The 22,856-nt window shown below is 52.4% G+C and overlaps 1 protein-coding gene across 3 annotated transcripts in view; it reads right to left on the minus strand.

The window, feature by feature from the left end:
• The window catches only part of NRG2 (neuregulin 2), a 197,435-nt gene that overhangs the window by 44,060 nt on the left and 130,519 nt on the right, over nucleotides 1–22,856 (minus strand). The window lies entirely within an intron of this gene.

The raw sequence follows: 22,856 nt of genomic DNA on the forward strand, positions 1-22,856 counted from the left end.
CATAGACTCAAAAAATGGTGCTTGTGAAATGATTTTGTTCATTTTTGAAAATTAAAAAATACAAATGGATAAAAGATGAAACTAAAATCATCCATTATCCTAGAACTCATAAGCAAAACACACACACATACCACACCTACACATCTATTTTTAAACAAAGTGGGACCAGTGCCAGTAACATGTTTACCCTTTCACCTTGGCATTAATTATTAATAACAAATAATTCCCAAATAATAACAAATAATTCCCAAATTATAAGGTGGTCATCTCCAGAGAGAGGATAAGAGACATTAACTAAGAAAATGGACCCATGAGTAACTCAGTTTGGGAACCTGCAAGTAAGCATTAAAGAAGTCTCTTCATCAGCTTCAAGATGATTCCCCAAGTAAGAGTCCTGGAGCTTTTGGGGACCCTTAATAGCATTTCAAGGAAGTAAAGTTATGTGGAATAAGTTCTAGAACCTAACTTGTGTGTGAATTTATAGGTATTGAAATATTTTAATAAATATTAAATTCACATGATTTAAAATTTAAGAAGTGAAAAATGGTATATGACTTAAACAAGTCTCCTTCTGATTTCTGACCATGGCTACACAATTGCCTTTCTAGGAGGCAATCAATTCTATCAGCTCCTTTTATATCCTTTCAGAGATCTTTTAAGCACAAAAAACCCCCCTAGGATTCACACACAGTTTTTTCTGTAGCACCATTTTCAAGGTTACATAATATTCCTATATGGGTACACCATAATGTAACCAGTTCCTATTGTGGGGGAATTTAACATACAGTCTCCCCTGCCTCACTACACCTCATCACAAACAAGCCCAGAGGAATATTCTTGCAGCTCTATCCAGTGGATATATTCACTGCACATCATCCTTTGTATTGATACATATCCAGTGTATCCTGCTGTACGGGCGGTGAGGCTCCTGACTCAGACCGCCTGGAGTCAAATCCAGGCGTTGCAACTTGTTAGTTCTATATCCTCTGTTGTTGTCGTTTAGTTGCTAAGTCGGGTCCGACTCTTTTGCGACTCCATGGACTGTAGCCCACCAGGCTCCTCTGTCCACGGGATTTCCCAGGCAAGAACACTGGAGTGGGTTGCCATTTCCTTCTTCAGGGGATCTTCCGGACTGAGAGATGGAACCTGCATCTCTTGCATTAGCAGGCGAGTTCTTTGCCATCTGAGCCACTAGAAGTCCTCAGGCCATTGTCTTAATCCTTTTGGGCCTCAGTTTCTTCAGAAGTGATAAAAACAGCTCCTACCTCATGGAATGATGACTGGGAGGATGATATGAGATAAGGCATGTAAAGCCTGGCATGCACAGAGCATTTAAGAAAGGTTGGCTATTATTGTTATTATTATCCACCATTATTTCCTAAGGCAATCTTCCTAAAAGTGGAATTGCTGCGTCAGAAAGGGGTGGGATCTTCCTCAGTTTTACCTGTTGCCAAATTGTGTTCTGGAAAGGCTGCACCAGTTTGCCCTCCCACCAGTGATTGATGGTGCCTGTTTTTTCCACACCCTCACCAACACTAAGTATTATCATGTATTTAATCTCTGCCAATTAGCTAGGCAAAAGATGATGCCTCTTTGTTGTTTGATTTGCATTTTTTTGATTCCCCCTGCTGAAGCTGACTGCTTTTCCTAAGTGTGCTGGCTCACTGTATTTCTTCTCTTTGAATTGCCTGTTCTTGTCTGTACTCTGTTTTTCTATCGGGTGCTCATCTTCTTACTAATCTGTAAGAGTTCTTTATAAATATTAAGGTTGTTCATCTTTTGCTACAATATTTTCCTCTAATTATCTGCTCCTTACATTTAAAAATGCTAGTCTATTGTTTGGGGGGTTTTTTTGAGTTTTTTTTTTTTGTGTGTGTGTGTGAGGTTTTGTGTGTTTCAATCTGTGGGACTTTCTGGAACTTCATTATTCTAATGTGACTGAAGCCCTCCCTCAGCACCCTTCCCCCTTGCTGACACCCCACCATCCTCCTACTGCTTGCTCTGGGGATCCCAGTCACTCTTTATCAATAATTGTCAACCCTAGATGCTAATGAGAACCAAATGGTAGTCGTAGGGAAAGTCACTCAGTCATGTTCGACTCTTTGCGACCCCATGGACTGTACAGTCCATGGAATTCTCCAAGCCAGAATACTGGAGTGGGTAGCCTTTCCCTTCTCCAGTGGATCTTCCCAACCCAGGGATCGAACCCAGGTCTCCCGCATTGCAGGTGGATTCTTTACCAGTTGAGCTACAAGGGAAGACCAAGAATACTGATGTGGGTAGCCTATCTCTTCTCCAGCAGATCTTCCTGACCCAGGAATCAAACCAGGGTTTCCTGCATTGAAGGTGGATTCTTTACTAACTCAGCTATCAGGAACCAACTAGAAAGCTTTAAAAAGTATGTTGGTGCCTGGGACGTTTTCCTGGACATTCTGAAGCAGGACCTGTGAGAGGGGTCCAGGTATGCAGGGTTTTAAAAAGTACGTAATAAGCATGTAACACACTAAGCAAAAGCACATAAATGTGGAGCTTAGTGTCTGGCTGCAAGATGAACACATCTTTACAGGTGGCTTGACTCCAACGTTGGGTTGGCACCTAGTGGTCTAACCTCTTGGTCACCTGGTGACCTGGTCACCTACAACTAGGCTCCACCCCCTCATAAACTGAGGACACAGCTCTTCTCAGGTTCTAAGGTGCCTCCTTTCCTTGCTTGGAGAGTGTTGATATTTCCTGCAGTTCTGAGATGAGGGAACCCCCTGACCCTACCCTCCCGACCCAGGCCCCCTTCCTCCGAGTGAGCCAAGGTGGGGATGAGGGGTTATCTGGTGGGAAGTGGCGGTGCTTCCTGACAGGAGTCCTGGTGCAGTACTGTGCCCTGAGCCCGTGCCTACCGCTTCACAGTGGCAGTGATGGTGGCACAGAGACTGATCCAGAGACAGCAGGCATGACCGCAATTCAGAGGACCCAGGGATCAGGGGGCTTCAAGGTTATCCCCTGCCACCAAGGGAAACCCAGGACAGCATTTCAGATCGTAAGAGGCCACTCCATCTAGTGAAACCCTTCTGTCATTCAGCTACTTCCTGACAGTCTTCTTACTTCAGAACAGCCCCATCTGGTTCGCTTGATCCCCATTCATTCATTCATTCATTCATTTAGCCTATTACATGCCAGGCACTGTCCTGGGTCCTGAGTGTGTAGTAGTGAACAAGGCAGATAAACTTTCTGCTCTTAGGGAGCCTGCATTAGAGGGAGGAGAATATATAATAGCAAACAATCTCAGGAAACATGAGGCCAGAAGGAGCTCCCAGATAAAGGCCTTGAGGGGGGAACGAGCTTAGTGAATTTAAGGGATAATAGAGGCCTAGGTGGCTAAAAGATTCTGGAAGACAGGGGAGCCTTGAGAGTAGGCCCAGTGACTGACATGAAGCTATGTGAGTGAGGATGAGAAGTCTGAGTTTGTTTTGCCTCCCCACCCCCGACTTCCTATGTGCCTACTAGAAAATTTTAAATTACCTATGTAGATCGTATTATATTCCTATTAGCACTGTTCTAAAGGATGACAAAATAAAAACAACCACACATTTGAATCATGCTGTGTTCTTCATGAGGAATCTTCTTTTATGTCTCTTAACGATTCCCCACAAGCATCCTCTGAAAACTGTACCGCCTGCTCTAGCAGAGTCCAGTCCTGGTTGCTGTTCTCAGACATCTTAGTTCACGGCTCTTTGAAAGTCAAGGATGGGGGTTTTGAAAGGAAGAGGACCATAAGAACAGGCTGTACTTTTTTGCTTCAGGCAAGTCCCTTGGAGAGCCGGGCGGCAGCTCAGGGAGCACTCTCTGCAGGTGGGGACCCCTGCACCCTCACTCCTGGGCCTGGAGCCCTGTCAGGCTTTCTGCCATGAGGAGCGTGGACAACCTGGCCAAATATGGCCCTGGAGCTTTGTAGATGTGATGGAAGGTATCAGAACTTACAGGCTGGGGAATGACATGGTCTTACTTTCCTTTCTGCATTTGAAGCTTGTTCTAATCCTGAGCTGCCACTGCTCCTCCCACTGCATCTCATGGATTCAGGGCCAGATGCTGGGGACACCTGGGACAAGGCTAAGAGGCTGTGGACACAGCAGATCTTTGAAGGGCTGAAGATGGAGCTTACGGGGCATCAGACATGAGGGGGCCAGCTCCAGCCTTGGCCTGGGCACCCTCTCTGAGTGGGGTCTGGTATTGTTTGGATGTCTTTTATGGCGCAGGGCCCAGAGGGCAATACTAGTTTGTGGTATGGGGACCACTGCACTGTGTCCCCAGAGTGTCTTGGGGTCAAAACCAAGCAAAGAAACAGACTTCCTGGGGGTGGATTGGAGCTGTCAGGACAAGAGCTGAGGCAACCCAACTGCATTCATGGAGTGCGGTGTGCCAGACAGAAATGACCTAGCCTCTTGTGGAGTAACCACTCCCACCAACCAAGGAGCTTAGCTTGTCCCTCACTGGTATTGTTTTGTTATATAAGAAATACATTTTTCTTGTAGAAAAATTACACAATACAAGGAAAAAGAAAAGCACATTTCGATCCATTCAGTTACCATCAGAAAGAAAACCACTGACATTTTCAAATACCTCCTGCAAGATTTTTCTCTTGAAAACACTTTATATTCTAGTTTTCTCGGTTAGCATATTATAAAGGCATCTCTCCAAATCTAGAAATACAGATCTAAATTATTTTTAAGGTTGCATAATATTTCATTGTTCAGATGAATCTGTTTGTCTCCAACGTTCTGCTGATATTAACAATACTGCCATAAACTTCTCTATAAATTCAGCTTTGTGGCCAAAGGGAGGGGGTGTCACAGTCCTGAGAGTCTGCGAATATTACCCCACAAACAGAGGGGATCCTCAAAGGCCCAGCACGCAGGAAAGTGGACAGATGAGAGGCATTAGGTAGAAGAAGAGGAAAATCTGTGCTCGAAAGAAGAGAGTGGAGATTCCCAACACCCTGCTTCCCCAGGGCTGTGCCTTCCTCACAGGGGAGGGGCGGGCAGCATGCTGGTGATCCTTGGGTGTTGGTCAGCCGGCCCTTCATGCCCCTAATGTCTCCTCCGCAGACCAAGCCCTGAGCTAACATCCTCCTTGAGGGGCCACTTTGTTCACTTCCTAATCCTGCCACTTATGGACACCTAAACAACAGGACTTGGGCTTCCCAGGTGGCTCAGTGGTAAAGAATCTGCCTGCCAATACAGGAGACACTGGTTTGATCCCTGGGTCAAGAAGATCCCCCGCAGAAGGGCATGGCAACCCACTCCAGTATTTTTGCCTGGAGAATCCCACAGTCAGAGGACCCTGGCAGGCTACAGTCAATGGGATGGAAAGAGTCAGATACAACTTAGCTACTGAACAACAACCAAACAGCAGGACTAGGGCTCTCAGGGTGTGGGGCTATGGGGAGAGCTCCTCTGGCAGTTTTCTAACAAGAACAAAGTCTCTCAAGAATGACCCATGGGTACATGATAAGTCGCTTCAATTGTGTCTGACTGTAGCCTGCCATTCCTCCGTCCGTGGGATTCTCCAGGCAAGAATTTTGGAGTGGGTTGCCACGCCCTCCTCCAGGGGATCTTCCCAACCCAGGGATCTAACTCATGTTTCCTGCATTGGCAGGCTGGTTCTTTACCACTAGCGCCACCTGGAAAGCCCCAAGGATGACCCAGGTGTCCACAAAAAGACCTCCCTTGAGGAGGCGTGCTGTAAAACCTTCAGGCACAGCTCAGTTGCCACAGTTGGGCCATGGTTATCTGGGGGCTTCTGCTTTCTCACCACCTGATGCCAAGCCAGGGCATCTGGCCCACATCTGTGTGACAGGGAGTCCCCAGAAAGAACCTCACTGAAGATAACAACACCAGTAAGGACTACCAGAGGTGCTCCTTTCCCACATCCCAGCCCCGAGGCCAGGCGGTACCGCTGCTGCCAGCAGCTTGACCTCATTCCTCTCGGCAGTGGGCGGTGGGTGCGGAGCCTGCAGAGATCTGAGAGCAAGACAGACGCCCGGGACAGGGCCAGGCAGCCCAGCCAGGGGGACCTGGCCCAGCCTTCCTCCCGACAACCAGGGGGCAGAGGCAGCAGGCTCTTAAAAGGGTTAATGGTCCTCACCTCATGACTAAGGCTGAGCAGTCCCCTTTGCGGGGCAACACCTGGAGACAATGTGGCCAGCCTGCCTGGCATCAAAGTCTCCCACTGGCCTGCTGCTGGCGGACTGCGGGCCAGCCCCCTCCCCACCCCTCTCCCACCCAAAGAGTGACTGCGACCTATGGGAGGTTAATTACAGACTCCAAGTTCAAATGAGGAAGAAAGAAGACAACAACAACTAAAAACACAGCTGGCTTAAGGGAGCACAGAGGGCCTGCTCTGAAACAGGCCGTCAGGTATCTCTCCCCGGGGCCGGCAGCAGAGCCATTTGGTATCCACAGGCCAGCCTTCACAAGGGGAATGCGACTCGCTGGGCCGCTTGCCTTTCCCTGAGCCATCTTTCCTCAGCCAACCATGCCCAGCCTGGTGCCTGGGCTTGGCTTGCCCTCTTCTCACACCAAATGTCCACCTCAGTCCCTGTGATGTACCAGGCACCTACCAGCCATCAGGGACATGGTGCTGAGCAAGGGAATGTGGCTGCTGCTGTCGGGCACCACTGAAGCTGGAAGGGGCCAGAGTCTCCCTGGGTGCGCCTGTGAAAGCCAGACCAGACCCAATGGGCTGTTAGCTCGGCAGGCCAGGGGCCTGGCACCTCAGCTATAAGGCGAAGAAGAGGGGCCAGGGCTGGCTGGGGATGGAGCTAGAGCGGGGAGGCAGATGCTGGTCCATGAGTGAGGGTAAGAAAAAAGGGAGGACATGAGGCTTGGCAGCTCCAAGACCAACAGGATGGTTCCTGCCTTAAAGCCTCATCTGCCCATACAGAGGTACCCACACACTGATGCCCAACCTGACAGTGTGACGGCAGGGTGAGAACAGGCCCGGCCCAACTGCCAGGGCTGACACTGTGTCCATCCCATCCCCCAACCCCCTCTGCCAGAAGCCCGGCGGCCTCACAGGAACGCCACCTCCTAGGGACCCTCCCAAGACAGAGATGCCTAGCCCTGGGAGTCAGGCTGGTATATCCTGCAGTTCCTCACCTAGGCCCAGAGCTGAGACATGGGGACACGAGCAGCAGAGATGGAGGGCTACGGGGGACATCACCTATGTCTGGGGAGACTGCACACATTCACAGAGCAGAGGCACCACTTCCTGGGGTTGCATACAGCTACCCGGCGTGGACGCACAAGTCCCTGGTTCTTACCAGTGCTTCGGGCACAGGCCAGACACCTAGAGTTGGCAAGAGGAGGCCGTGCTAACAGAGGAAAGAGTGCTAACCCAAGACACCACACATCTCCTAATTCTCCAGCTGTCTGCCTGTAAGTAGTTTAGCCTTTCTGGGTCTCAGTTAACTCATCTATAAACCACACTCTGCCTGTTTTAGAGGCTGGGGTAAGAGAATGCTCTCTATCCTGCTGCTGCTAAGTCGCGTCAGTTGTGTCTGACTCTGTGCGACCCCATAGACCGCAGCCCACCAGGCTCCGCCGTCCCTGGGATTCTCCAGGCAAGAACACTGGAGTGGGTTGCCATTTCCTTCTCCAGGGCATGAAAGTGAAAAGTGAAAGTGAAAGTGAAGTCGCTCAGTCCTGTCCGACTCTTCGTGACCCATGGACTGAAGCCTATCAGGCTCCTCCGTCTATGGGATTTTCCAGGCAAGAGTACTGGAGTGGGGTGCCATTGCTTTCTCTGAACACTCTCTATGGAGGGATGGAAGAGGCTACCATCTCTCTGGCTTCTGGAGGCAGAGGGAGGGACAAAGCAGAGACGACAGTCTGGGGAGGCCTTTACAATTGCCCAACTGTGTTTAATCTCCTCACTGGAAAATGATGGGTCCTGGCCTCAGAGAACCCTCTGGAGGAGGCCTTATGCTAAGGGACTAGGCCATCCTTTGCTCAAGGAAGCCAGAGACAGAGAGAGAGAGAGCTGAGGAAGGGATCCCGGAGCCTTGTTCCCCTCTGGGACAGGTCTGCACTTCCCACCTCATCAGCCTGGCTGGAGAAAGTTGTTCTTGAGGCTCCAAGTCAGGGGAAAATGAAGTGGGGGTGGAGAAAGGGGAGTTACTTTATACACCAGACAAGACTGGCTTCTCAAATTGGGTTGCAATGCAAAGCAGTACAATGACCTCAGGGCCTCTTTCTGAAGGGTTTGCCAAGCTCATTAGTAAGGAAAAGCAGCATCTTTGTATTAAAACAAACAGACCTATGATAGAGTACAATGTCAAATTCATGTGGATTCTTAAGATAAAATAAAAATACAGGAAATCAGAGAAACGGTGGGTTTTGGGGGAAAGGTCTTAGTTAGCCTTATACAGGTAAAGCCTACGTGTGCACCAAATGCAGATGCCTCAGTGGGTGTGGGGGGCCCACATTGCCAAAGGCCTGGCCACCCTCTCTGCAAGTTATTGTTGGAGAGCCTTGGCCTCTGGAGTCTGGGAAAGCTGAGATGCAGTCCTTGTGGTCCAGATTAGTGAGACAGAACGGGGCTGGAAAGCACTTACCCTAAAACGAATGCTGCCTGCATCTTCAGTCACTAGCTCATGCACAGCGTGTGGAAAACCATTTTCTCCATTTTTTTTTTCTCCAGAGACGGTTCTTTATCCTGGGTTCCCTCTTTCAATCACCTTGTCATCTGTGACAACTCTGTGTTTCTCTTGACCTTCCCCAATGGTGGAGACCAGTCACCTTCCACCAAGCCTCACACTCATAACCCTCCATCGTCTGGGGTTCAGGTTACACTGCTCCTCAGCCCCCAGCCCCACCCCACTAGCAGCGGACACAGGGAATATTCACCTCTGCGTGCCTCCCCAACACTCAGAAACCTTCTTGGGCTCCTTGATGTCTGTAGAAGGGAGGCTGCTGGTCTGCCTTGGCTGGAAGCCAGGGCCTTCAGAGGGAGCTTGCTCAGTCAGTCAATGGACCTCTTCCCATACATCTCTGTGCTTCACCGAACCCATCCCTGTAGGAATTGTATATTCCAGGCTGATCCCCAAAAGAACTTGCTGTGTATTCTGCCTGCCCCCAAGCCCCCTGGGCATGCCCCCCTACCATGGCCTTCCCCACAGAAGCACAGCTGAGGTGTCAGAGGCTGGGGGTCAGACTGGTCTCGGCTTACATTCTGGTCTGCCCAGTGTCCTGTATAACTAGACAAGTTACTTAACCTCTCTGAGACTTTAGTTCCTTGTCTGTAAAACAGAGATAATCTCACCCTCCTCTTAAGATTGCGGTGTAAATTGAATGGGGATAATGAATGTCAAGAACTTAGCACAGTGCCTGGAAAAGAGAGACAGCTCAACAACTGGCAGTTCTTCTTAATCTAAATCCCTTGAGATCACCTCAGATGCCACCGCCTTCTCTAATCAACCCAGCCAGGCGCAGCCTCCGCCTCGCACAGACTCTCTGCCCTACAGGGTGGCTTTCTACCTTGGAGGAACCTGAGCTCTTATCTTTCTAGACTATAGGGCCCTTGGGGAGGGGACATGTGGGAACATAGCTAGATTCCTGGTGTCTGGCACCAAGCAGGTACCTGCTCACTGATCTCTGGCCCAACACATGAATTAATGATGTGAGGCTGGGTTGTAACAGATGAGGCCTCATAGTGGTCCAGATCAAGACTGCTGCCAGCACTTGGGAGGGTGGAGTCCTTCGATGGCTAGTCCCAGGGCCCTTTTCCACCTGATACTCCTCCACAGCTCGGTCCTTACGTCCCCCTCGGCCAAAACAGGGATCTGCCCTAGGACCACAGAGCAGACGGTGCAGTCGGGGCCTCCCCGAAAGACTATGCACTCAGCCCGCCAGGCTGCTTGAGCGCTGAGGGGCTCGTAGCCATGGGCAGGGGGCTCAGTCAGGGCAGCCTCTTCCCACGAGACTGCTCCTCCTCAAATCGGAGTAGGTGCCAGAGGTGTGCATGTCAGGGGTGAAAGAGCTTGTTAACAGCCTCCTTCATGGGTTCACTCAACCATGTGCCACGTACTCACTTCGGGAGCTGAGGGTCATGTAACACAGTCTCCCTGGTGGGGATTCTAGCTGAGTGGGGGCACTGTGAGGGGGGCCCACTGTGGGCCGTGGGGACACAGACATACACCTCCCTCTTTACCCTGAGGGCCAGGAAGGGCTCTGCAGAGGAAACAAAGCCTGTGCTGGGCCTGAAGGGTGACCGAGAGGAGGGAGACAGTGTTCCAGGCAAACGGTTCAAAGGCTGGCCAGGGCAGGAGACCACGTGGCCCTCGGGGAACTGAGACACGAGGCATGGTGGGCAGGAGAAGGGGCCGAGTCTTAGGAGCTGTTGTTCTTTCTCTGGCCTGGCTGTGTCTGTGCTCAGTCGCTCAGTCATGTCCAACTTGTTGTGATCCCATGGACTGTAGCGTGCCAGGATCCTCTGTCCATGGAATTCTCCAGGCAAGAATACTGGAGTGGATTGCCACGTCCTCCTCCAGGGGATCTTCCCATCCCAGAGATCGAACCCAAGTCTCCTGAATTGCAGGCAGATTCTTTACCGTCTGAGCCAACAAGGAAGTTCTCTGGCCTGGTAGCTGCCAAACTCTTTACCTCATTGGTTTGTGAGCTTCTCTGGGCCTCAGTTTCCCCATTTGCACAGGGAAGGGACTAGCTCATGAGCCCAGATCCAGCCTTGCCCAGCTGCGCCAGAAGTCACAGACCTCTGTCAAGGCCCAAACTCCAGCCAGAATCCTTCTAGAGTGCTGCCAGCTGGTGAGCTGTCCAGAGGCAAAACCTGCATGCCCTCCACCCACCATCCCTATGCCCATGTCCCGACTGTTTGGCTGGGAAGTGGAAAGAGCCCTGGGTGTCCCCTCTTCTTGCCACTCCTTCTACAAACTGGTGGTGGCTGACATGCCTCAAGAGTGGCTCTGGGAGACCAGGTCGGTCTCCTGCTCAGAACTCTTTGCTCCATGTGGTTTCGGAGAAGTCTGAACTCACCAGCCTGACACTCAGAAAACCTGTTTGACTCAGCGGGTCTCTCTCTCTTACACACCATGTTTAGCAGTGTATCTTTGGGATTGTACTTTATTTCCCAAATACCCTCTGTTGCCCCCTTCTTTAAAATTATTTGTTGCTTTAGCTATGCCAGGTCTTAGCTGTGGCATGTGGACTCTAGGTCCCCAACCAGGGATTGAACCCCAGGCCCCTCCCTTGGGAGTGCAGAGTCTTAGCCACTGGACCACCAGGGAAGTCCCTGTTGCTCCCTTCTCAGCCCACAAGGTGGCGACCCCATTCCCCATTCCCCTGGCAGCCCCCCAGCATGGTGCCTGGCACAGGCGCTGTGGGGCTGGCTCTGGCCTGCAAGGCTGGGCCACAGCTTAACCAGCAGTCCTCATGCTTCAGCATGCATCATAGTCAACCAGAGGGCTTGCTGAAACACACATGCTGGCCCCCATCCCCAAGGTTTTGATTTAGAAGGTCAGGGGGTGGGGCCCAAGAACTTGCATTATTAGCAAGTTCTAAGTTTATGCTTTCCACCAGGTCCCCACGGACTGAGACATTCACCTTTTGCACAAGGGATGCCAAAAAAAAAAGGACCTGAAAACTGCCCAGACTGATGCTAGATCCCACTGGGCTCTCTGGACCCTGAGCTTGGTTTCTGGCTGGACTACTCGACATTAATACCCTCAGGCTTCCCAGGAGCTCTTGACTGTTGGTGCCACCTCAGGGCCCTGGGCTGCCCCTTGGGTCAGTGCTCCCCTGTTCCTGCTCACACCTTGCTGCCACAGTCACACTGCAAGCTCCCTGTGAAGGCAGGGACTCAACCTGCTCATCTCTGCATCCTTCAACCCCGCCCCAGAACCCAGGAAGTAAATGTTTGACCAGCTGTTTGATAGGAAGGACCTGCTCCAACAAGTGGACCAACAAACAGAGCCACCCATACCCCTCACTGGTTCTTCTTGGGGGCCCAGACTGTGGAAGAGCCCAGAGTCAGGTGGACTGTGCAGGGCAAGGCAGACGCAGGGGGCAGACCTGAGCCTACAACCCCATGCTGCCACTAAGTCATGCTGGATCACAGGCAAGTCATGGACTCTCTCTCTGCCTCAGTTTTCTCATCTGTAAAGTGGAGATGATAAAATAGTACCTAAACTTCATAGAATCAGGACCGACACGTAGTAAGTGCTCAGTAAATGATAGCTGCCTCCTTTCTCCCTGCTCCTCTCCCATCACCCAGCCGTAAGCAAGTTGGGCATGAAACGTTCCCACCTCTTGGAAGGCCCTTTCTTACCCTGGTGAATTCCGGCTCACCATCCAGGCTCAGCTTAAATGTCACTTTCTCTGTGAAGCCCTCCCTACACCCTCCCTCCCTTTCCTCATCATGCACCCCATGTGTCTCTGGCTTTACACTTGGTTCCAGTCACAGGCATTTGTGTAAATCTCTGTCTGAGCTTCTTGAGGGCAGGGCCTCTGGTTTACTCACATAGGAGGAACTCCGTGAATGTGTGCAGAACTGAACACACTATAGGAATGAGAGCACATGCCATCTGTATAGTTCCCACGTGGCCAGGACCTGGAGGTATTGGTAAACGCATGGGTGGCAGGGCCAGGCCCGGGCTAGAGGAAGACAGAGAGCACATGCTTCATTCGCTTCTGCAAAGTTATAAATGCTGTGCTGCAGGCTCAGACACGGTGGGAAAACATAATGGCCATGGTTCTGATGGGCCCCAGGTCTCAAGTTTTGGCAGTGCTTTGCCAGCATTAAAAAAAAAAAAAACAAGAACAAAACAAATCTCTTCCCTATACCAACTGTCCATCAGGCCAGGCTTGTGGGCCTGAATGCAGAGCAGACTTGGAAGGCTGAGTGGAGCTAGGACCAGGCCTGGTAGCCCCACTGGAGACTCCACCCCCAAGGCCAGGGCGAGGGCCTGCCCATACTGGGCCAGCACTTTTTCCTCCAAATATCCTCATTCTGACACCACCCTAAGGTCAGCCAGCCCTGAAGCACCCAGCACCAAGGGCAGAAGTGGGGATCACTTAGGGATCTTCATCAATATCCAAGTCCAAGGGCTTCTATTCCTAAGAAGCTTCTGCTTCTTTTCCAGCAGCTCACAGAGCACACAGACCAGAGGGTCTGAGGGAAAGAAGGGCCCAGCTCATAGTCTCTTAAGGGAGACTCTCCCCTTTGTTTGCAGCCTAAAGCCCTCAGTGCAGTTTTACTTCTATCCCAGACCTACTGGCCACCTGATTTCCCACCATAGATGACTCCCTGTTTCCAGATGCTCCCAGCCCCACTGCTGTCCCATCTGGAAAAGCTAGGGCTCTCCGTCCCATTGCCCCCATCACTGGGTGCCTGGGACCTGGGCTGAGGACTGATGAGTCTTGGTGTGTGAACTGCTTTGAGCTCTCAGGATGAAAGCCTGCTGGGCAGTACAAAGTCACTCTCTGCTTGTTGTTCTTGTTCCTAATGAACCCCGAGGTGCCAGGGAGCCGGAGCGGAGCGTGAGGCACAGGCTGAGCCCCAGAGGGCCAGGAGGACCGCTCCAGGTGCCCGGCACAGCGGGGTCAGCCAGGGGCCAAGGCCAGAGGCGGCAGCTGCCAGAAACAACTGCCAGATGTGGCTTAGCCACATGCACTCAGGCAGGCACATGACCACCTCTGACCTGACCCTGGACAGTCTAAAGACAGAAGTTTATCCTAGGAGTCTGGTCGCTATCTTCACCAAAGGCAGGAGATGGAAAAGATGAAAGAGAATGACCTTGTAAGGATTTCTTTGCGCCCACTCAAATGATCCGTGTCCAGAGTGCTCAGCTAGTGATGCTAATCCACCTTCATACTCCTCTGAAGACCAAAGCCTGCCCCCTGCCCTGCTGTGGGCAGACACAGAGTCCAGTTCACACAGGAGCTCCAACAGAGGGACGCTTTCCATCAAACCCTGACTGGCCTTCCAGGGGGCACATGAAAAAGGCCAGTGACTTAGAATCAAATTCCAAAGTCACTCTTCAAAACAACACAGCACTTTCAGGGGTTATCAGTTTCTTTGGGGCCAGCTTTCCCCCTCTCCTATCCTAATCCACAGCTCTCCCCGTCTTGGGATTCTCAGAGACACAGGGCCTGAGGGCTGAGGCTCTGTCCTGGAGATCTTGAGAGCTGAGAGCATAGCACGTCTCCTGAGGCCCAGAGACAGCAGCGCCTGGGACACACAGAGGCTGGACCCCAGGGACCGGAGTGAATTTATTATCCACCCCTCCCCACAAACACTCCTGCCACGGCTGGCAAGGCTAACCAGCCACCCCTACCCCAGTCCCTGGGGATCAGGGAAGATGGGAGGTGAGGGGAACCCAGTCGCAGGTAGGGACACCAGGCGTCAGTCCCACCATCTCTCAATGAGTCACGGAGCAGAGCTCATACCTGCAGTTCAGCCCCGCCCGTGCTCCTGAGTTGAGACAGAGGAAAATCCATTTCCCCACGCTGACCTGGGTCTGTTGAGTATAGGGGAACCCCTTCTGCTATTTGCCAAGGAGCAGATGGGGGCTGCTGGACGTGTGGTCAGGGACAGGGGAGCCAATTAATTAATGTTCCCTCCTTTTTCCCTCCCACTCTCCAGATATCCTCCACTGTCTAAGCTGAAGATTTTAATGGATAACTTGCTCACACTCTCCATATCTTTACCTCCCAATCTTTCAACCAAATGTGGCCCCGCCCTGGCTAAGACCCCTCTCCAGTCGCCCAGTGTCTGTTCTCCCTGGCGGGGGTGCTCTAAACATGAAAGAGGAGGACCCTGCAGCCTCAGATGAGTCTGGAGGGCAGTTGTGAGGGAGGCCGCTAGCTCTGAACACTGCTGTTGACTTAAGCACTCATCCTCTGCAGTTTGAAATTAGACCCCCGCCCTCCCCAGTGACATAGCAAGGATTTAAGACTGTTGCTTCCTGCCAACATGGTTTCTTCTGATATCTTGTTTCAGAGCATGACCCTCCCCCAAGATCTCCCCGTTCCAGAGTATCCTAGGTCTCCAAAATTCCTCTAGCTCAGGCCTTGGGTCTGTTTGGTATCTGCTGACCAGCCGATTTCTTGAAAGAAGCCTTCTGAAGAACTACCCACTGGGAAGCAGGAAACAAGAGAAGAAAAGACAGCAGGAGAGATTACAGTTAGACATTAAGAAAGACTTTCTCACGGGAGTAGAGGATGCTGGAAGAGATCATTGAGAGGCTTGCGACAGCTCCTGTTGATAGCCCTCTGCCACCTCTGCCCCAATGCTTGGTCCACGCTCGCATGCTCCACGCTGTGTAGCTGCTTGGCTTCTGGCACTACTGATTCCCACCTGCTGAAGCCCATGTGGCTTGCTACCAGCTCAGCTCCTGCAACCCTGACATTGCCCTTATGTAGCCAGCCTTCCAAGGTGCCCACACTAGGATGTGCATGGTAGGGTGGGGAGAAGCGGGGTGGCTCATTGAGTCAAATCCATGAATTCTGATCCTGAAAATAGGCACTCTGAATTCCTTCAGATCTCAGATGGGAGCTCATCCCACAAGACATGAACCTAGCTTAAGCTGCCTCACATTGGTACCATCAGGGCAGATCCACAATGTCCATTACCTTACGGAGGACTCTCAGACACAGTTGTCCAGGAGAAATGGGCCAAGAGGCTTTGTTCAAGAAGAGAACACAGACTGGGCTTTAACTTCCCTTAGTTTCTTCTCTCTACTGGGCTGAAGGCAGTATTTTACTCCTAGCCCCTTCTCCCTCATTACACAGAAATTCAGAAAAGAGAAGTAATTTAGCCAAATTCTCAACCACAGTTGAAGCTTCCCATCTCCCAATCCAGTGCTCTTTTGATGACATTTTTATGTTGCAGCTCTGGCAGGAACCCCAGTGAGGGACAGGGATCCAGTAAAATGGGCATCATTGTTCAGGAATGCTGATTTGAAGCCCAAGACTTTTCTCTGGAACTTACTTTGTGACTCCAACCTCAGTAAGCCTCAGTTGCTCCCTCTGTAAAATGGGGCTAGGATTGCCCACCCCCAGGCTCATTATGAGGAGTCAATGGAGATGAACCATTTGAATATGCCTGGCCTGCTGACTAGTACAACATAGGCATTAATAAAATGCTGGCCTGAAGAACCAAAGAAAGAAGCAAGAATCCGAGGTTTCCCAACAGCGCTCCAATAATGCAAGCCTAGTCCTGGAGGGGAGGACGTGCACACCTTAAGCCCAGCCCTGAGAAGCCCAAGACCAGTCCCTGAATGGGGACCCCTCCTTCACCCTGTAGCTGCCCAGGGAGGCCACCAACGTGGCCTCACAGGCTCTGCTGAGAGCACCTTCTCACCTCCCAGAAACTAAGGCAGTCACTCTTCTGAAGGCCAAAGGGGGACAACTGCCTGATGCCTGTTCCAAATCTAAAGGAAATATGTGTCACAGAAGCAGTGGCTCTCTATTCCCTGGGGCTCTGCCGGACAGGGCATCCCTTCTCAAGAGCTGGCAGGCGCAGCTGCTGCTGCTCCAATGGCTGAGCAGAACTCCTGGAGGTGTGGCACATGGGTGGGAGCTAGCCCTGAGCACACTCGGAGGACGGGAAGGCAGTGACAGCTCCCTGAGCGCTGCAGCCGGGCCAGTCCCCTCAGCATCTGCCAGTCCGTGATCTTTCGGCCATCGCTCCCAGCCCCACTTTGCTAGCTGCGGGCTTCTCCCTTGCAGGCCTGCCCGCTCGAGTCGTGCCTCTTTCCCGCCCCCTCCATCAAGACGCGGTGGCCGGCGGACAGGCGCTCCCAGGCACCGACCGGTTTCAGCGCGCAGTTCCTTGCCTGCCTAGCCGCAGAGACCCGCTTGCACGCGGGCAGGGTGCCTGTCACCTCAGCGGCCGCTCGTCCTGTCCCGGACTCACCCGCGTGAGCGGGCGGCAGGTTTCTCCCAGGGAAACGGGGTGCCTAGGCGCGCCGAGGTAGTGCCCTACCTTCCTCCCCGGGTAGGAGTTCCTGCTTGCGCTCCCGCTTCCTCCCCTCTCGGTGCTTAGGGTCTCGGCCTCGGCCCCTCCTCTTGGACTCCGACATTCTGCCCCGGGGTCCTGGCTAGTGGGACCGATGCGAGGCAGGCGGGCGAGGCGCGGGAGGCAGGGACTGCTTGAGCTCTCCGCAGCCGCGCTGCGCCCCCGCCGCCTGCAGCCCCAGTGCCGAGCGCGGCGCCTTTCTTATAGGCGGTCACACCCTCCGGGGGAGGGGAGCGCCGAGCCTTAACTCTTCCCCTCCCGCGCCCAACGCCCTCACCCGCCCCCCCCCCACCCGCCCTGGCTGCGGGGGGCTGTGGGCGGCCGGGTCTGGCCCAGGACCCCTCCCAGGGCCCACCGCGGGAGGCAGGACCGGCGCCCAAACGAAGCACCACGACCTCCTCGCCAGGAGAGAGGGCTGGAGCTGGGCTGGGGGCCTGAGCCAGGATTGAGGAGGGGGAGTAGAGATCCCCCAGCGAGGGCCAGGCTGAGGACAGCATGGGGGTGGGGAGACAGCGAGAGCAGGGCCCAGGAAGGGACCGAAGTGAAGCCCGCTGGCCAGCCCCGCGGAGTCGGAAGAGCTCCTGCTTTTTGCAGTCTGTCTCCACTGCTTTAGTGCCCCCCACCGGCCCGCTCGCCCACCCCACCTGACAGGCAGTTTGCTTGTGCCTCCCCATCCCTGAAGGTCTAGTTGTAACCCCCTAGGACACCACAAATGTGGGGTAAGACCTTTTATGGAGCTACCATTTGTGCCTGGCAGCAGGGGTCTGTGGCCCAGGAGCCTCCCAGCCAGGGCAGGCTGCAGTCAGAGAAACCTGGGTGTCCCAGGTGGCTAGTAGGGTCCCCTCCCACACACACTGACAGCCCAGGCTGCCGGCACCAGCTGGCTCTTTTCTTTCAAGGCTAGAGACAGTGAATTCAGACACTGAAATCCCCCCTCCCTAGCAGCACACCTCTCCCAAGCCAAAGGGTGAGGGCTGTCAGAAAGGACAGCGTCCTGCCTCCTGCCTGGGCGTGGTGCTGAAAGGGTTACATAGCAGAGGCTCTCCCTCTTCTGGCTCCCAGAAAGCCTGAGCCTGCGGTTTGCCTCGCTCTGCCTGAGGTGTCCCCTTACAGTCATCCCAACTGGAATCCGAGTCAAAGATCATCTCAGCCAGTCCTCTGCCTCCTCAGGAGAGGGTCCCAAGGCTTCCCTGGACAGTGTCCTCCTTAGGAGAGCCTGGAGCAGGCTAGAACTCTGGGTCAAGGCCAGAGACTCTGAGGCTCCAGGGCTGCCTGGGGGCCTGACCAGACCTTGAGGCCAAATGGGGAGAGGGGGCAGCATTGGGGGAGTGGGAGGGGGTGGACATAGAAAGAGAGAAGATGCAGGCAGTGCCCACGCAGACGGCTGATGTCCTAGGGCTCTTGGGACCTCAAGCCTGTCCCATCAGGGGCCAGCTGTGGGAAGACCAAGTGAATGAGATCTCCCTCCCACATCCCAGCTGAGGTGCAGGGAACACTCACTTCAATTCAGGGAGCATTGCTCTCTGAGAGGTGGGCAGCCAGGGGTCTGGGGCAGAGCCAGAGTCCAGGTCTCACTCCTGCTCTAAACCCTGACCCATTCATTCAGCTTCCAAGGTGGCATTCACACCCATCCCTCCCCAGCCACCTGGTCACTGACTCAGTTTACTCTCTCCTCCTGTCCCATAGACTCTGGTCTCTTTTCTTAAAGTCTTGCCCTTTCAGTTCTGACCTCCTCAAGGCCATCAGAGTGAGCCTGCTAAAACACAAACCAGATCACTTCGCTTTCTATTGCCTCTGGGTTAAACCTAAGCTCACGATTGATATCCAAAGCCCAATTCCATTGGGCCACAGCTCAAAGCCTTCTAGCCTCTAATCCTGCACCCCAGCCACATTTACTTACAAGTCAAACACACCATATTGTCTCCTCTCCATATCTTTGCACGGACTAATCTCTCTTCCAAGAATGGCCTCCCCCCCTTCCTCCCTGCCTGCCCTGGCCTGGCCAACCCCTCTGTTCAATCATTTAGCAAATATGTAGTAAGGCTTATTGTGTTTCAGGCCTAGGGTGATGTGCTGGAGATTGGATGTGAGCAAACCAAACATGGGCCTACCTACATGAAGATTACGGTCTTGGTGAGGATGGACAAACAACTAATTACACAAATAATGAATTAATTAAAATTTGTGTTAAATACTGAGGAGACACTGGGTCAACAAATATTTCTACATGTTGACCTACTGGTTGATAGAGGAAACAGATTGTAGTGAGGGAAGTCTTTCCCTAGGAAATATTTAAACTGGGATTCAAAGAATGAGTCGAGTTGGCTGGACTAAAGGGAGGTGGGAAAGAGCATTCCTGGCAGAAGCAGCAGTACATCCTGGTTCTGGGGCAGGAAGGAGCTTTTGTGCCTTTGCGAAACCAAGAGACAGTCAGTGTGCTGAGGGGTGTGTATGAGTGTGTATATGGGTGTATGCATTGGAGTGTGTGCATAGGGTGTGTGTATCTGCATGTAAGGCAAGTGTGTGTGTACACAGGGAGTGTGGGGGTGACATATGTGTAGCAGGAGCCTGGGGAGGAGGGAAGCAGGGGTCAGATCAAACAGGGTACTGCAGACCCAGTAATGGCACTGGAGTTTATCCTAAGAGCAATGGTCCATTTCCAAATGTTTTTAAGCACAGTTTGTGAGGGGTGGGAGAGGGCAATCGTTTGATTCTCTGCTTCCTAGTGCTTTCTATGTATCTCTGGAAGAACACATCACTTTGTATTGTTTTCAGTTTCTACCTGTCTCCCCGGCTAGAGTCGGGCTCCTTTAGGGCTGGGAGCCCAGCACCTAGTACATGGAAGAGGTGGGTACCTTCCTGGGGGTCAGATGAGTGACCCCCTCCCATTAGTGAACAAAGGCCAAAGGCAGCAGCAAGACAATGTGGCTCCAAGTGGGAGCCTGCAGCCAGAGCTCTCATGGCTCAGTACGGATGCATGACAGAGTCAGCAGTGCCTCGGCAACTGCAAGAGGCACGAGCGCTCTTCACAGGCTGGGGTATCCATGTGAGCTGCTGAGGGAAGCGGGGTTTGAAGAAGGTCTTCCAAGGTGGGGAGATTTCAGTGGGGTGCAAGTGAGGGGTTCCAATGGGTGAGATACGGCAAAGACCTAAGGGAAGCAGTCTCTAGGCACCGTGACCAGACCAGGCTGATGTGAGGAAATTATGGGAGCTCCGAGTCATGAACACAGCAAACACGGTGCACCTAGCGTATATCAGAGCTCACAGCGCTCAGTACGTTACGCACGCTATTTCTTGTAATCTCCACAACGCTCCCAGTGAGGTAGGTTCGGTCATTATCCCTGCTTTACAGTAGAGAGAACAAAGACCAGGAATGATGAGATTACTCATTCCAAGTCATGCGACTGGGACACTGCAAAGCAAGGACTCATAGGCCCTTTCATAGGGGCCTGTGCTCCTCCCCATTCCACTACCCTGCTTGTGCTCGGGCCAGAGATGCACCCTGACTGCCAGGCTGAAGTTTTTGTAAATAAGAGGAATTCACTGACAATTTTTTGAGAAAGAGACTTTTTTTGAGATAATATGAATTAGAGAAATTAATCTGAATGGAGTGTGCACGATGGATGGACAGGGGAAGGGAATGGAGACAAGGGAACCTGTAAAGCAGGTCAACCATTAACTACCTTTATTACATAGAGCTAGCTAGACTAGGTATCAGGCTCTAAATATTGTGAGGGTTAGGTAAGGGGTGGGGGCTTGACCCAGGGGGCAAAGGCAGTGAAAGGAGAGGTAGTAAGAATAGCTAAATTTATAGTACCAACTCAGTTAATCCTTCACAACACCACTATGAAGGAAGTCTATCATTATCTCCATTTTGCAGAGGAACACCACTCCCCGCCACCTTCTGTTTGGACCAAGGCTCCTGCCAGGAGCCTGAACATGACCCTGGGAGCCAAACCTGTTGCCATGGGAACTCCTTCCTCTTACCACTGGTTGTGCAATGCCCAGATCAACCTCATGCGGGAGCGAGCCGAACCTCGGGATGGGCCGAGAGACCAATCACCCAGAGAAGAAGCCTTTCCCCCACCCTGGTTTCACAATGGGACACTAATAGTAACATAACAAGTTAATTCAATTCCTTTAAGGAGCAACAACACAGTGTTTAACTGGCTTACAAACTTTTTTTTTCTTTTTAACATTTTCCCCTCCACTTTGAGGCTGTGCCATGGGCAAACTTTGAAGTTCAGCAAAGTTTAGACTTGTTTGAGTCATGTGCAAAAATGCCTTTGAGTGAAAAGGGGGAAAAAAAATACTACCCCTTCCTCCACCTGAGACTTTGGGGCTCCAAAAGGATTACCAGTAGTGTTCTCTTGAAGGGGGGTCTCAGTGGGGACTAAGACCCCTTCCCTTGGACTCACTGCTTCGCAGGTTGTCCAGTGACCTCAGGCCAGGAAGAGTCTGCTGCACTTCCCTAGGGCCACCTCCAGCCCTAGAAAGGGCGCCCCTGAACCAGCCCTGAGCTTGCATGGGAGTTAAAAGTCTTTGGAGAAGATGAAGCTACCTTACTCTCAGCCACCCTCATGTTAGTGCCTCAAAGTCACAAGGCTCCTCTCGCTCACCCCCCACCCAGTGAGGCTGCCAGAGGAGGAAACAGATCAATATGCCACTCCCTGCAGGACCGGAGAGTTTCCCAGTCACCCTGGAGGCGAGCCTGTTACCCCCATGACTCTGAGAGACAGTAGGATCCTGGCTGGAGCCAGGCGTGCCCTGAGGAATGCTGGGGGCCCAGTCCCAGCCCACCAAGCCCAGCAAGTGCCTCTCTCAGAAGCTGCACTGGGCCTGCAGCTTCAGCATCTCTGTAAACCACAACCGATTTCTTCTCACACACAAGCTCACTCATGCCTCCATCTCTCTAACAGCCTGCAGAGAACTAGGCAGCCAAAGAGAAGGGAGCTGCATGGTTTGGACAAAAGGGCCTGGGTTAGAGGTTACGACACCTGGACTTGGGCTCAGTTTTGCCTCTGAGATTAGGTTCCTCTGAGCATGTCAGTTTCCAGATCACCAGGGACTCAGGCTACAAAATGGGGAGAAGTGCCCCCAGATCTCACCACCATACCCCTACTTCCAGTCTGAGAAAACCACTAGAACCTGAGAGATGGAGGGATTAAGAGACCCAAGAAAAGTGCAGAAAAGCACTCCATTGCCAGGTAAGAATGCCTCTGGAGCCACACACAGCCCTGTAAACCCTGGCTCTTCCCCTCTGAACTGTGCCTGCCCACTCAGCACACTGGGGCTTCCCGGGTGGCTCAGTGGTAAAGAACCCACCTGGCAATGCAGGAGATGTGAGTTTGACCTCTGGGTTGGGAAGATCCCCTGGAGTAGGTAATGGCAACCCACTCAAGTATTCTTGTTTGGGAGAGCCCATGGGCAGAGAAGCCAGGCAGGCCAGAGTCCATGGGATCTCAGAGTTGGACACGACTTAGTGACTAAACCACAACTCAGCACACACACTTACATCTACACCGACGTACATGAGCTCCCCTGAGCCCTGGTACTGCAGGGAGATTGAAATCAGTCATCCATCCCACCCAGGCTCCAAACCAGTCCTCTTACACTGTGATGTTCTGAACAAAAGTTGGTTTCTGCTTAGAAAAAAAAAAGTCCACAGGCCTTTCTCACAGAGATTCCACTAAGTGGAGGAGGAAATTCATTTCTGACCTAGAAATGAGGACATTTGTAAAGGGCCCAGACTTTCCACAGCTCCCTAGGCTCAAAGGCTGGCACCAGTGGTGCCAAGGTACAAGGCCACTCCTCCCACCATGCCCTTGTGA

The sequence above is a fragment of the Ovis aries genome, chromosome 5 (genome assembly GCF_016772045.2).
Source record: "Ovis aries strain OAR_USU_Benz2616 breed Rambouillet chromosome 5, ARS-UI_Ramb_v3.0, whole genome shotgun sequence".
In the NCBI taxonomy this organism is placed as follows: domain Eukaryota; kingdom Metazoa; phylum Chordata; class Mammalia; order Artiodactyla; family Bovidae; genus Ovis; species Ovis aries.